This window comes from Malaya genurostris, chromosome 2 (genome assembly GCF_030247185.1).
Source record: "Malaya genurostris strain Urasoe2022 chromosome 2, Malgen_1.1, whole genome shotgun sequence".
NCBI lineage: Eukaryota > Metazoa > Arthropoda > Insecta > Diptera > Culicidae > Malaya > Malaya genurostris.
In genome coordinates this window covers 168,334,553-168,348,823 of record NC_080571.1, presented here as the reverse complement: position 1 = coordinate 168,348,823, position 14,271 = coordinate 168,334,553, and positions in this window count along the sequence as shown.

Genomic DNA, 14,271 nt, shown 5'->3' with positions numbered 1-14,271 from the left:
TATATATATATATATATATATATATATATATATATATATATATATATATATATATATATATATATATATATATATATATATATATATATATATATATATATATATATAAGAGCGGTAAAAATCAACGTGTTTTGTCGGTTACGTCACTTATACCATCATATATCTGGAACCACAAGCCACAATCATTTGATCTTCGAACTTAATCAACGGCCCGACAGTAGCTTTCAAACGAGCCCAAGTTTGTTAAAATCGGATCAGCCATCTCTGAGAAAATTGAGCGCGTTCAAATACAACGCTTTTTGTCGGTTACGTCACTTATACAATCATATCTCCGGACCCAAAACTCACAGCCATTTGATCTTCGAACTTGATCAATGGTCTGACAGTAGCTTTCAAACGAGCCCAAGTTTGTTAAAATCGGTTCAGCCATCTCTGAGAAAATTGAGCGCGTTCAAATATCTTCTAAAAGTGCACACACACATACACACACACACATACACACAGACATTTTCCGATCTCGTCTAACTGAGTCGAATGGTATATAACACTATGGGTCTCCGAGGCTCCGTTCGAAAGTCAATTTTTCCAGCAATTCTAATACCTTTCTATAGAGAAAGGCAAAAAGCCTTCTCAGTCCACTTAGAAAAATTTTCATATATCTTGAAAAATCACCATATGGGGGAGACATGAAATTTTCGGAATCGAAAAAAAAATTTTGATGCCAAAAGGCTTAGAATTACATGAAACGTCGAGATTTAGTGTCATCTCGAGAAATTTTTTTTTTAAAAATCGACTTTTGGGACTTAGAAAAAATACGAAATACGAAGTCCCAGAAAGTTGATTTTTTCAAAAAAAAAAATTTTTTTTTGAGATGACACGAAATTTCGATGTTTTATGCAGTTTTAAGAGTTTTGGCATCAAAAAAAATTTTCGATTTTGGAAATTTCATGTATTCCCCCCTATGGTGCTTTTTCAAGATCGAAAATTGTCAAACCTTTAACACCGTGCAGCACCTCTTACGCATGTCCGATTTAGCTCAAATTTTGCATGAAGGCTTTTTTAGAGGTGCTTGAACTTTTGAGAACTAGAGCTTAACAAAAATAGAGGTGATCCCAAAATTTTGGCACCCTTATATAAGGTAAAAATCAACGTGTTTTGTCGGTTACGTCACATATACCATCATATATCTGGTACCAGAAGTCACAGCCATTTGATCTTCGAACTTGATCAATGGCCCGACAGTAGCTTTCAAACGAGTCCAAGTTTGTTAAAATCGGTTCAGCCATCTCTGAGTAAATTGAGCGCGTTCAAATACAACGCTTTTTGTCAGTTACGTCACTTATACAATCATATCTCCGGAACCAAAAGTCACAGCCATTTGATCTTCGAACTTGATCAATGGCCCGATAGTAGCTTTCAAACGAGTCCAAGTTTGTTAAAATCGGTTCAGCCATCTCTGAGAAAATTGAGCGCGTTCAAATACAACGCTTTTTGACGGTTACGTCACTTATACAATCATATCTCCGGAACCAAAAGTCACAGCCATTTGATCTTCGAACATGATCAATGGTCCGACAGAAGCTTTCAAACGAGCCTAAGTTTGATAAAATCGGTTCAGCCATCACAGCCATTTGATCTTCGAACTTGATCAATGGCCCGACAGTAGCTTTCAAACGAGTCCAAGTTTGTTAAAATCGGTTCAAGCATCTCTGAGAAAAATGAGTGCGTTCTAATATCTTCGAAAAGTGTCCACACACACACATACATACAAACACACAGACATTTTCCGATCTCGTCGAACTGAGTCGAATGGTATATAACACTATGGATCTCCCAGGCTCCGTTCGAAAGTCGTTTTTTCCAGCAATTCTAATACCTTTCTATAGAGAAAGGCAAAACCCTTCTTAATCCACCTAGTGGTGTGATAATGCCTTTCTCTTTTTTCATAAAAGTCTCATGAAAATATATTTCATACTTATAGTAAATAATTTCGAATACCAATTTTGACACCAAATGATTCAGATTGATTCGAGTAGTTCACAAAAGCATGCTTATGTCACACAGTCAGCATCATTTTTCCAAACTAGTGCTTGACATTTGCGTTGCCTATTTGTATGAGAACAGTGATGCTAATCTAAAAACCCTTCTTAATCCACCTAGTGGTGTGATAATGCCTTTCTCTTCTTTCATAACAGTCTCATGAAAATATGTTTCAAACATTTATTAAATAATTTTAGACGCCAATTGATTCAGATTGATTCGAGTAGTTCACAAAAGCATGCTTTAGTGTTTATGTCACACAGTCAGCATCATTTTTCCAAACTAGTGCTTGACATTTGCGTTGCCTATTTGTATGAGAACAGTGATGCTAATCTAAAAAAAAGCCTTCTTAGTCCACTTAGTGAAATTTTCATATATCTTGAAAAATCACATGAAATTTTCGAAATCGAAAAAAAAATTTTGATGCAAAAAGGCTTAAAATTGCATGAAACGTCGAGATTTAGTGTCATCTCGAAAAAAAATTTTTTTGAAAAAATCGACTTTTTGGGACTTAGAAAAAATATGAAAATTTTTATAAGTCCCAGAAAGTTGATTTTCTCAAAAAATTTTTTTTTGAGATGACACTAAATTTCGATGTTTTATGCAGTTTTAAGAGTTTTGGCATAAAAAAAAATGTTCGATTTTGGAAATTTCATGTACTCCCCCCTATGGTGCTTTTTCAAGATCGAAAATTGTCAAACCTTTACCACCGGGCAGCACCCCTTAAGCATGTCCGATTTAGGTCAAATTTTGCATGAAGGCTTTTTTCGAGGTGCTTAAACTTTTGAGCACTAGAACTTTACGAAAATAGAGTTGATACCAAAATTTTGGCACCCTTATATAAGGTAAAAATCAACGTGTTTTGTCGGTTACGTCACATATACCATCATATATCTGGTACCAGAAGTCACAGCCATTTGATCTTCGAACTTGATCAATGGCCCGACAGTAGCTTTCAAACGAGTCCAAGTTTGTTAAAATCGGTTCAGCCATCTCTGAGTAAATTGAGCGCGTTCAAATACAACGCTTTTTGTCAGTTACGTCACTTATACAATCATATCTCCGGAACCAAAAGTCACAGCCATTTGATCTTCGAACTTGATCAATGGCCCGATAGTAGCTTTCAAACGAGTCCAAGTTTGTTAAAATCGGTTCAGCCATCTCTGAGAAAATTGAGCGCGTTCAAATACAACGCTTTTTGACGGTTACGTCACTTATACAATCATATCTCCGGAACCAAAAGTCACAGCCATTTGATCTTCGAACATGATCAATGGTCCGACAGAAGCTTTCAAACGAGCCTAAGTTTGATAAAATCGGTTCAGCCATCACAGCCATTTGATCTTCGAACTTGATCAATGGCCCGACAGTAGCTTTCAAATGAGCCCAAGTTTGTTAAAATCGGTTGAGCCATCTCTGAGAAAATTGAGCGCGTTCAAATATCTTCGAAAAGTGCACACACATACAAACACACACACACACACACATACATTTTCCGATCTCGTCGAGCTGAGTCGAATGGTATATAACACTATGGGTCTCCGAGGCTCCGTTCGAGAGTCGGTTTTTCCAGCAATTCTAATACCATTCTATAGAGAAAGGCAAAACCCTTCATAATCCACCTAGTGGTGTGATAATGCCTTTTTTTTTCATAAAAGTCTCATGAAAATATATTTCATACTTATATTAAATAATTTCGGATACCAATTTTGACACCAATTGATTCAGATTGATTCGAGTAGTTCACAAAAGCATGCTTATGTCACACAGGCAGCATCATTTTTCCAAACTAGTGCTTGACATTAGCGTTGCCTATTTGTATGAGAACAGTGATGCTAATCTAAAAGAAGCCTTCTCAGTCCACTTGGTGGAATTTTCATATAGCTTGGAAAATATCCAGGAGTACATGAAATTGTCGAAATCGAAAAAAGAAAATTTGATGCCAAAAGGCTTAGAATTACATGAAGCGTCGAGATTTAGTGTCATCTCGAGAAATTTTTTTTTAAATCGACTTTTTGGGACTTAGAAAAAATATCAAAATTTTTCTAAGTCCCAGAAAGTTGATTTTTTAAAATTTTTTTTTGAGATGACACTAAATTTCGATGTTTTATGCAGTTTTAAGAGTTTTGGCATCAAAAAAAATTTTTGATTTTGGAAATTTCATGTATTCCCCCCTATGGTGCTTTTTCAAGATCAAAAATTGTCAAACATTTAACACCGTGCAGCACCTCTTACGCATGTCCGATTTAGCTCAAATTTTGCATAAAGGCTTTTGTAGAGGTGCTTGAACTTTTGAGTACTAGACCTCAACGGAAATAGAGGTGATCCCAAAATTGTGGCACCCTTATATACGGTAAAAATCAACGTCTTTTGTCGGTTACGTCACATATACCATCATATATCTAGTACCAAAAGTCACAGCCATTTGTTCTTCGAACTTGATCAATGACCCGACAGTAGCTTTCAAACGAGTCCAAGTTTGTTAAAATCGGTTCAGCCATCTCTGTGAAAATTGAGCGCGTTCAAATACAACGCTTTTTGTCGGTTACGTCACTTATACAATCATATCTCCGGAACCAAAAGTCACAGCCATTTGATCTTCGAACTTGATCAATGGTCTGACAGTAGCTTTCAAACGAGTCCAAGTTTGTTAAAATCGGTTTAGCCAACTCTAAGAAAATTGATCGCGTTCAAATACAACGCTTTTTGTCGGTTACGTCACTTATACAATCATATCTCCGGAACCAAAAGTCACAGCCATTTGATCTTCGAACTTGATCAATGATCCGACAGTAGCTTCCAAACGAGCCTAAGTTTGTTAAAATCTGTTCAGCCATCTCTGAGAAAATTGAGCGCGTTCAAATACGACGCTTTTTGTCGGTTACGTCACTTATACAATCATATCTCCGGAACCAAAAGACACAGCCATTTGATCTTCGAACTTGATCAATGGCCCGACAGTAGCTTTCAAACGAGTCCAAGTTTGTTAAAATCGGTTCAGCCACCTTTGAGAAAATTGAGCGCGTTCTAATATCTTCGAAAAGTGCACACACATACACACACATACATACACACACAGACATTTTCCGATCTCGTCGAACTGAGTCGAATGGTATATAACACTATGGGTCTCCGAGACTCCGTTCGAAAGTCGGTTTTTCCAGCAATTCTAATACCTTTCTATAGAGAAAGGCATAAAGCCTTCTCAGTCCACTTAGTGGAATTTTCATATATCTTGAAAAATCACCATATGGGGGAGTACATGAAATTTTCGAAACCGAAAAAAAAATTTTGATGCCAAAAGGCTTAGAATTGCATGAAACGTCGAGATTTAGTGTCATCTCGAAAAAAAAATTTTTTGCACTTCTTGGGACTTAGAAAATATATCAAAATTTTTCTAAGTCCCAGAAAATTGATTTATTCAAAAAAAAATTTTTTTGAGATGACACTAAATTTCGATGTTTCATGCAATTCTAAGCCTTTTGGCATCAAAAATTTCATGTACTCCCCCCTATGGTGATTTTTCAAGATCGAAAATTGTCAAACCTTTACCACCGGGCAGCACCCCTTACGCATGTCCGATTTAGCTCAAATTTTGCATGAAGGCTTTTTTCGAGGTGCTTAAACTTTTGAACACTAGAGCTTAACAAAAATAGAGGTGATCCCAAAATGTTGGCACCCTTATATATAAGCGGTAAAAATCAACGTGTTTTGTCGGTTACGTCACTTATATCATCATATATCTGGAACCAAAAGTCACAGCCATTTGATCTTCGAACTTGATCAATGGCCCGATAGTAGCTTTTAAACGAACCCAAGTTTGTTAAAATCGGTTCAGTCATCTGTGAGAAAATTGAGCGCGTTTAAATACAACGCTTTTTGTCAGTTACGTCACTTATACAAGCATATCTCCGGAACCAAAAGTCACAGCCATTTGATTTTCGAACTTGATCAATGGCCCGACAATAACTTTCAAACGAGCCCAAGCTTGTGCGTTGCCCGAGCGGCGAGAGGGATATTTCTTTCAATGCACTTATAGCCCTCACTTTAAATTCTATCTTTCCTTTTTATTCTTCTAATAATTTTTTACACTTTAATGCCCTAACTGTCCTACAGCACATAATTTTGTGCCTGACCTAACTTCTGCCCTAACTTCTACGGTAATCACTTCTACCGGTTAACCGACGGTCGAACAAGGTTCTAGTTAGAGATGTCCTGCGGCACAAGCCACCTCTAAGTCTAGATGGAATCTATAGTTTGTAGCACCTGCGCAACAAATGCTACACGCTTATAGTCTTTGGGGTGGAGTCCTTCGTCCAGTTAGTACCGTCCTGCGTTACAAGCCGATACTAATTCTGGTCGTCTGGTTAATCTGATTCCCCGCCTGCGTTACAAACAAGGAAGTAGATCGACCAACGGATGCAAAGTGGAAAAAACCAACGACGAGATCCGATGTTCTGGGTCCAACAGTTGAACCAAGAAGACCCGATAAAATCAAAAACCGACCCTTTTATACTCAAATATATGTACCTAACAAAAACCTATATTTATATATATATGTCTGGTAGACTAACTACCACCTACGTGAATTCACTGCGATCGCGTCGCTTATGTACAAAATCAATTAATTCGATCGGTTTCTTCTGGCTGATGCAATATATTGAAATAGCCAGCCGTGGGCATTACAATGACTCAACTGGTCTACTGCCTGTACTAGCTAGATAAAGATTTTTATGGAAAAATTAGGGCTGCTACAGTTACAATGTAAGTGAATGTAAGAATTACTTCTGTATAGTTGATGAATAGCGATACATTGGCATCATCGTTATTGTTATTGCTCTACTGGTCTACTGCTAAGGTAAAGATTTTTATGGAAAAATTAGGGCTGCTGCATGCCCCCTTACTTACTGAGCTTGATACCATCAAGTTGATTGCGTGGGTAATACCTTAACCCGTTATGCTAACTACATGTAAAACCTAAGATTGCCGTTACAAAAGATTAATATTTTTTTGATCCTATATTTTTTTTTTGTTTACATATTTATTTGTTTTTTTTTGTTTACATATTCACTTCGTTTCATGTAAATATTTGATGACGTTAGCTTCCCTAACCTTATAATGCCGTAGCGTGTGCTTCCATTCCAGCCCCAGTGTCGCCTTGTAGTTGCTTTTGTCTGTACCTTCTCTGTGTAGTGGGGTGATCGAACGGTTGCTTGTCTTGGACTCTGGGTGCCGTGTCATTTCCTCCATGGTGGCTCCTTCTTCTCGTCTGGTTCTCATCTCAGTATCCTTCGGTTTGTTGACCATAGTTTAGGAATTAATCGCTGTTTCGTTTGAGTTTTAATTATCATCGAGATTGCTGCATTATTCTGTCCGATGAGTTGAGGCTTCTAGCGCGTCTCCAAAAAATGTTACGTCCGGTTTCGTGGTCGCTTTCCCAATGACCATTGAATTCTTTTCCTTTGCTTGTTTTTGGCACTCAGTTGAGCTTTGACGATGCCCACTGAATGTAACACGGGGTAGTACCTTGTATTGTTGTGGCACCCCCGTGCATCGTCTTTAACTGTGTTGACTGCGTTTACTTCCTTCTTGTCTTCTTTCGTGTGAGATACGGGATAGCACTTTGGACTGTTGTGCTGCACCCGCGCATCGTCTTTAATTGTGTTGACTGCGTTTACTTCCTTCTTGTCTTCTTTCGTGTGAGATACGGGATTGCACTTTGGACTGTTGTGCTGCACCCGCGCATTGTCTTTAATTGTGTTGACCTTTCTATAGAGAAAGGCAAAACCCTTCATAATCCACCTAGTGGTGTGATAATGCCTTTATTAAATAATTTCGGATACCAATTTTGACACCAATTGATTCAGATTGATTCGAGTAGTTCACAAAAGCATGCTTATGTCACACAGGCAGCATCATTTTTCCAAACTAGTGCTTGACATTAGCGTTGCCTATTTGTATGAGAACAGTGATGCTAATCTAAAAGAAGCCTTCTCAGTCCACTTGGTGGAATTTTCATATAGCTTGGAAAATATCCAGGAGTACATGAAATTGTCGAAATCGAAAAAAGAAAATTTGATGCCAAAAGGCTTAGAATTACATGAAGCGTCGAGATTTAGTGTCATCTCGAGAAATTTTTTTTTAAATCGACTTTTTGGGACTTAGAAAAAATATCAAAATTTTTCTAAGTCCCAGAAAGTTGATTTTTTAAAATTTTTTTTTGAGATGACACTAAATTTCGATGTTTTATGCAGTTTTAAGAGTTTTGGCATCAAAAAAAATTTTTGATTTTGGAAATTTCATGTATTCCCCCCTATGGTGCTTTTTCAAGATCAAAAATTGTCAAACATTTAACACCGTGCAGCACCTCTTACGCATGTCCGATTTAGCTCAAATTTTGCATAAAGGCTTTTGTAGAGGTGCTTGAACTTTTGAGTACTAGAGCTCAACGGAAATAGAGGTGATCCCAAAATTGTGGCACCCTTATATACGGTAAAAATCAACGTCTTTTGTCGGTTACGTCACATATACCATCATATATCTGGTACCAAAAGTCACAGCCATTTGTTCTTCGAACTTGATCAATGACCCGACAGTAGCTTTCAAACGAGTCCAAGTTTGTTAAAATCGGTTCAGCCATCTCTGTGAAAATTGAGCGCGTTCAAATACAACGCTTTTTGTCGGTTACGTCACTTATACAATCATATCTCCGGAACCAAAAGTCACAGCCATTTGATCTTCGAACTTGATCAATGGTCTGACAGTAGCTTTCAAACGAGTCCAAGTTTGTTAAAATCGGTTTAGCCAACTCTAAGAAAATTGATCGCGTTCAAATACAACGCTTTTTGTCGGTTACGTCACTTATACAATCATATCTCCGGAACCAAAAGTCACAGCCATTTGATCTTCGAACTTGATCAATGATCCGACAGTAGCTTCCAAACGAGCCTAAGTTTGTTAAAATCTGTTCAGCCATCTCTGAGAAAATTGAGCGCGTTCAAATACGACGCTTTTTGTCGGTTACGTCACTTATACAATCATATCTCCGGAACCAAAAGACACAGCCATTTGATCTTCGAACTTGATCAATGGCCCGACAGTAGCTTTCAAACGAGTCCAAGTTTGTTAAAATCGGTTCAGCCACCTTTGAGAAAATTGAGCGCGTTCTAATATCTTCGAAAAGTGCACACACATACACACACATACATACACACACATACACACACAGACATTTTCCGATCTCGTCGAACTGAGTCGAATGGTATATAACACTATGGGTCTCCGAGACTCCGTTCGAAAGTCGGTTTTTCCAGCAATTCTAATACCTTTCTATAGAGAAAGGCATAAAGCCTTCTCAGTCCACTTAGTGGAATTTTCATATATCTTGAAAAATCACCATATGGGGGAGTACATGAAATTTTCGAAACCGAAAAAAAAATTTTGATGCCAAAAGGCTTAGAATTGCATGAAACGTCGAGATTTAGTGTCATCTCGAAAAAAAAATTTTTTGCACTTCTTGGGACTTAGAAAATATATCAAAATTTTTCTAAGTCCCAGAAAATTGATTTATTCAAAAAAAAATTTTTTTGAGATGACACTAAATTTCGATGTTTCATGCAATTCTAAGCCTTTTGGCATCAAAAATTTCATGTACTCCCCCCTATGGTGATTTTTCAAGATCGAAAATTGTCAAACCTTTACCACCGGGCAGCACCCCTTACGCATGTCCGATTTAGCTCAAATTTTGCATGAAGGCTTTTTTCGAGGTGCTTAAACTTTTGAACACTAGAGCTTAACAAAAATAGAGGTGATCCCAAAATGTTGGCACCCTTATATATAAGCGGTAAAAATCAACGTGTTTTGTCGGTTACGTCACTTATATCATCATATATCTGGAACCAAAAGTCACAGCCATTTGATCTTCGAACTTGATCAATGGCCCGATAGTAGCTTTTAAACGAACCCAAGTTTGTTAAAATCGGTTCAGTCATCTGTGAGAAAATTGAGCGCGTTTAAATACAACGCTTTTTGTCAGTTACGTCACTTATACAAGCATATCTCCGGAACCAAAAGTCACAGCCATTTGATTTTCGAACTTGATCAATGGCCCGACAATAACTTTCAAACGAGCCCAAGCTTGTGCGTTGCCCGAGCGGCGAGAGGGATATTTCTTTCAATGCACTTATAGCCCTCACTTTAAATTCTATCTTTCCTTTTTATTCTTCTAATAATTTTTTACACTTTAATGCCCTAACTGTCCTACAGCACATAATTTTGTGCCTGACCTAACTTCTGCCCTAACTTCTACGGTAATCACTTCTACCGGTTAACCGACGGTCGAACAAGGTTCTAGTTAGAGATGTCCTGCGGCACAAGCCACCTCTAAGTCTAGATGGAATCTATAGTTTGTAGCACCTGCGCAACAAATGCTACACGCTTATAGTCTTTGGGGTGGAGTCCTTCGTCCAGTTAGTACCGTCCTGCGTTACAAGCCGATACTAATTCTGGTCGTCTGGTTAATCTGATTCCCCGCCTGCGTTACAAACAAGGAAGTAGATCGACCAACGGATGCAAAGTGGAAAAAACCAACGACGAGATCCGATGTTCTGGGTCCAACAGTTGAACCAAGAAGACCCGATAAAATCAAAAACCGACCCTTTTATACTCAAATATATACCTAACAAAAACCTATATTTATATATATATATGTCTGGTAGACTAACTACCACCTACGTGAATTCACTGCGATCGCGTCGCTTATGTACAAAATCAATTAATTCGATCGGTTTCTTCTGGCTGATGCAATATATTGAAATAGCCAGCCGTGGGCATTACAATGACTCAACTGGTCTACTGCCTGTACTAGCTAGATAAAGATTTTTATGGAAAAATTAGGGCTGCTACAGTTACAATGTAAGTGAATGTAAGAATTACTTCTGTATAGTTGATGAATAGCGATACATTGGCATCATCGTTATTGTTATTGCTCTACTGGTCTACTGCTAAGGTAAAGATTTTTATGGAAAAATTAGGGCTGCTGCATGCCCCCTTACTTACTGAGCTTGATACCATCAAGTTGATTGCGTGGGTAATACCTTAACCCGTTATGCTAACTACATGTAAAACCTAAGATTGCCGTTACAAAAGATTAATATTTTTTTGATCCTATATTTTTTTTTTGTTTACATATTTATTTGTTTTTTTTTGTTTACATATGCACTTCGTTTCATGTAAATATTTGATGACGTTAGCTTCCCTAACCTTATAATGCCGTAGCGTGTGCTTCCATTCCAGCCCCAGTGTCGCCTTGTAGTTGCTTTTGTCTGTACCTTCTCTGTGTAGTGGGGTGATCGAACGGTTGCTTGTCTTGGACTCTGGGTGCCGTGTCATTTCCTCCATGGTGGCTCCTTCTTCTCGTCTGGTTCTCATCTCAGTATCCTTCGGTTTGTTGACCATAGTTTAGGAATTAATCGCTGTTTCGTTTGAGTTTTAATTATCATCGAGATTGCTGCATTATTCTGTCCGATGAGTTGAGGCTTCTAGCGCGTCTCCAAAAAATGTTACGTCCGGTTTCGTGGTCGCTTTCCCAATGACCATTGAATTCTTTTCCTTTGCTTGTTTTTGGCACTCAGTTGAGCTTTGACGATGCCCACTGAATGTAACACGGGGTAGTACCTTGTATTGTTGTGGCACCCCCGTGCATCGTCTTTAACTGTGTTGACTGCGTTTACTTCCTTCTTGTCTTCTTTCGTGTGAGATACGGGATAGCACTTTGGACTGTTGTGCTGCACCCGCGCATCGTCTTTAATTGTGTTGACTGCGTTTACTTCCTTCTTGTCTTCTTTCGTGTGAGATACGGGATTGCACTTTGGACTGTTGTGCTGCACCCGCGCATCGTCTTTAATTGTGTTGACTGCGTTTACTTCCTTCTTGTCTTCTTTCGTGTGAGATACGGGATTGCACTTTGGACTGTTGTGCTGCACCCGCGCATCGTCTTTAATTGGGTTGACTGCTTTCTACTTCGATTCGTTGCTATGGTCCCCAACACCGAATCTGCACCTTCTTCCGATTTACTGGCTCTTGTGTTCATATTTCCGACATCTTGATGCGTCCACGGTCCCCTTTGTCTTCGACTTGCCACCGCATTCGACCACACCCTCTCGTTCTCTTAGGTAGCTTTGCTATGCTACCGACATCCTTCCTTCTTGCACGACCGCGATGAATACGTTGGATGCACACGTTGGCCAGGGCTCCGATTTCTTCTACAAATAATCTCCTAATAAACTTGCATAGCTGTACCTTGTACCTAATACTCAATTATTATCCTTTCTATAATGTATTGTTTCCACCGCGTGTATATACAAATCAATTTTCGTAAACAATTGTAGGATCGTGTTTGTTTTTTTTTATTATTTCAGTTTATTTTTGTACACTCTTTCTATTAATCTAATCTATCTTTGGCAATCAACATACTATTAGCTTCCCTTTAACGTTTCGTTAGAGTTGTGGCATGGGAAGATTGTTGCAGGTGTCCGTTTTCTGTAAATCTTTTGTTTCTACTCAAATTATTATACTTTTTTTTCAACTTCTGCAACTCGCTTCCATGCGATATTTCAGCTCATCTTACCATGAATGCTGTTTACATAATGGTTATCTCTGTCCATTGACTTGTTTTTCCTTCATTTGCCTCTGGTAATTGCTACCTTCCTTCTTTTTGTTGGGTTTTTGCTTTTTCGTTCAGATCGAATGGTCAGTTCCATGACGCAACTATCCCCCCTTACTTACTGAGGTGTGTTTTCGGCGGTCTATATTGATCTGAAAACATACTTAGATTTGTCTTTTAGATTAATTTGAACACAATTTGTGAATAAATCCGATATATATGTTAGTATACATTGTAAAGTGGTTTATTGATTTCTTTCATGTTCACATATGAATTGTATTTCCCTTCATACTTTCAACACGTTTTTTTTGTTTTTTTTTTAATCTTCAGTATTATTAATTAATTCCCTATTGATTTGATTTATGTATTATCCCTTTATACGACCCTGTATGATTCGTTGAATGTAGTGTTTATTTTGTCATAAATTATTTGAGATTTCAAGTAAAATCCGATTTTCAAGTTCATATTTTTGTTTCATTACGATTGTCTGTCTTGTTTGAGAATTGAGAATTATCACAAAATTTGATTTCATATTGCCATTCCGTTCAAATAGTGCGCACTTTCTTTTCATTCTGGGGTCCGGCTCCCCTTGTCCACACACACTAGTTTCCACACTCATACTGAAGAAATTGTTAAAATACCTTTATGGCATAGGAATTATATGCTGGCCAGCGTCGTTTTGGTATTCGTTAATATATCCACTAGTTTCTTATATCTTTCTCATTTTGTTGTCCTCTAACGTTGTGTCGTATTCTAATTCCATCACGTCATTGTTGAATTATATTTTTCATTATGTTAGTTTAATGTCTAACTACGAATCAATATATTTGTGCTGACCTAATGTTTATCATGTCATTTTATTTTGAATCCATAAACTCTATGAAAAAAAAACTCGTTTGAGTATCCCCTTTTAGTTATATCCCATCATCCTTTTACTACTACTTGATATTGTTTCCCTTGCATTAAGTTTGCTTTCCATTGTAAGCAAAAATATTTCTCATAATTCTCTCTTTTGTGATTTTTTTTTATTTTTATATTCTTATTGTTATTCTGACTGATTTTTATGCATGGAATTTTTTTTTTACATAATTTTTTTCGTAATCCATAGATCCATCCAAGTTGATTTTCCTTTGATACTTTTAACCCTGAATCATTATTTAATGTTTTGTTCGTGTTGATATCTAGTCGTACACCTTTAAATAACTTTTATCCGTTTTACATTAATTTATCTACACTTTTATGTTGCATATTCAAACAATATCGCTTTGTCGAATATATTTTTCGCTATTGATTTTCTTAATTTGTTAACTTGAATTTCATCTTGATTTTGTGCTTCAAAATCTTATAATTGGTTTAAAAGTCTTTCTTTTGTTACACTTTTTCATGATTAACAAACAAACGATCTTTATCCCATTATTTCGTTAATTATTATATTGTAGTAACGGTTATCTTTTCAGTTAAAAGACTCTATAGAGTGGAATTTTTTTTGTATAAATCATTCGGTATATCTTTTCAAGCGATTATTATGGATCTTCTCAAGCCTGTTTCCATTTTTAATCGTTGTTGTC